Here is a 2,233-nt window from a genome sequence, read left to right as displayed (position 1 = left end):
AGTTTTCCTATAGAAAACTCTATTCAGCCAGGCTGAATTAAAGTTTTCCTATAGAAAACTCTATTCAGCCAGGCTGAATTAAAGTTTTCCTATAGAAAACTCTATTCAGCCAGGCTGAATTAAAGTTTTCCTATAGAAAACTCTATTCAGCCAGGCTGAATTAAAGTTTTCCTATAGAAAACTCTATTCAGCCAGGCTGAATTAAAGTTTTCCTATAGAAAACTCTATTCAGCCAGGCTGAATTAAAGTTTTCCTATAGAAAACTCTATTCAGCCAGGCTGAATTAAAGTTTTCCTATAGAAAACTCTATTCAGCCAGGCTGAATTAAAGTTTTCCTATAGAAAACTCTATTCAGCCAGGCTGAATTAAAGTTTTCCTATAGAAAACTCTATTCAGCCAGGCTGAATTAAAGTTTTCCTATAGAAAACTCTATTCAGCCAGGCTGAATTAAAGTTTTCCTATAGAAAACTCTATTCAGCCAGGCTGAATTAAAGTTTTCCTATAGAAAACTCTATTCAGCCAGGCTGAATTAAAGTTTTCCTATAGAAAACTCTATTCAGCCAGGCTGAATTAAAGTTTTCCTATAGAAAACTCTATTCAGCCAGGCTGAATTAAAGTTTTCCTATAGAAAACTCTATTCAGCCAGGCTGAATTAAAGTTTTCCTATAGAAAACTCTATTCAGCCAGGCTGAATTAAAGTTTTCCTATAGAAAACTCTATTCAGCCAGGCTGAATTAAAGTTTTCCTATAGAAAACTCTATTCAGCCAGGCTGAATTAAAGTTTTCCTATAGAAAACTCTATTCAGCCAGGCTGAATTAAAGTTTTCCTATAGAAAACTCTATTCAGCCAGGCTGAATTAAAGTTTTCCTATAGAAAACTCTATTCAGCCAGGCTGAATTAAAGTTTTCCTATAGAAAACTCTATTCAGCCAGGCTGAATTAAAGTTTTCCTATAGAAAACTCTATTCAGCCAGGCTGAATTAAAGTTTTCCTATAGAAAACTCTATTCAGCCAGGCTGAATTAAAGTTTTCCTATAGAAAACTCTATTCAGCCAGGCTGAATTAAAGTTTTCCTATAGAAAACTCTATTCAGCCAGGCTGAATTAAAGTTTTCCTATAGAAAACTCTATTCAGCCAGGCTGAATTAAAGTTTTCCTATAGAAAACTCTATTCAGCCAGGCTGAATTAAAGTTTTCCTATAGAAAACTCTATTCAGCCAGGCTGAATTAAAGTTTTCCTATAGAAAACTCTATTCAGCCAGGCTGAATTAAAGTTTTCCTATAGAAAACTCTATTCAGCCAGGCTGAATTAAAGTTTTCCTATAGAAAACTCTATTCAGCCAGGCTGAATTAAAGTTTTCCTATAGAAAACTCTATTCAGCCAGGCTGAATTAAAGTTTTCCTATAGAAAACTCTATTCAGCCAGGCTGAATTAAAGTTTTCCTATAGAAAACTCTATTCAGCCAGGCTGAATTAAAGTTTTCCTATAGAAAACTCTATTCAGCCAGGCTGAATTAAAGTTTTCCTATAGAAAACTCTATTCAGCCAGGCTGAATTAAAGTTTTCCTATAGAAAACTCTATTCAGCCTTAAAGTTTTCCTATAGAAAACTCTATTCAGCCAGGCTGAATTAAAGTTTTCCTATAGAAAACTCTATTCAGCCAGGCTGAATTAAAGTTTTCCTATAGAAAACTCTATTCAGCCAGGCTGAATTAAAGTTTTCCTATAGAAAACTCTATTCAGCCAGGCTGAATTAAAGTTTTCCTATAGAAAACTCTATTCAGCCAGGCTGAATTGAGGTTTTCCTATAGAAAACTCTATTCAGCCAGGCTGAATTAAAGTTTTCCTATAGAAAACTCTATTCAGCCAGGCTGAATTAAAGTTTTCCTATAGAAAACTCTATTCAGCCAGGCTGAATTAAAGTTTTCCTATGGAAAACTCTATTCAGCCAGGCTGAATTAAAGTTTTCCTATAGAAAACTCTATTCAGCCAGGCTGAATTAAAGTTTTCCTATAGAAAACTCTATTCAGCCAGGCTGAATTAAAGTTTTCCTATAGAAAACTCTATTCAGCCAGGCTGAATTAAAGTTTTCCTATAGAAAACTCTATTCAGCCAGGCTGAATTAAAGTTTTCCTATAGAAAACTCTATTCAGCCAGGCTGAATTAAAGTTTTCCTATAGAAAACTCTATTCAGCCAGGCTGAATTAAAGTTTTCCTATAGAAAACTCTATTCAG

Source organism: Musca autumnalis, unplaced genomic scaffold (genome assembly GCF_047663935.1).
Source record: "Musca autumnalis isolate F117 unplaced genomic scaffold, ASM4766393v1 scaffold_4, whole genome shotgun sequence".
NCBI lineage: Eukaryota > Metazoa > Arthropoda > Insecta > Diptera > Muscidae > Musca > Musca autumnalis.
This window is presented reverse-complemented; position numbering follows the sequence as displayed.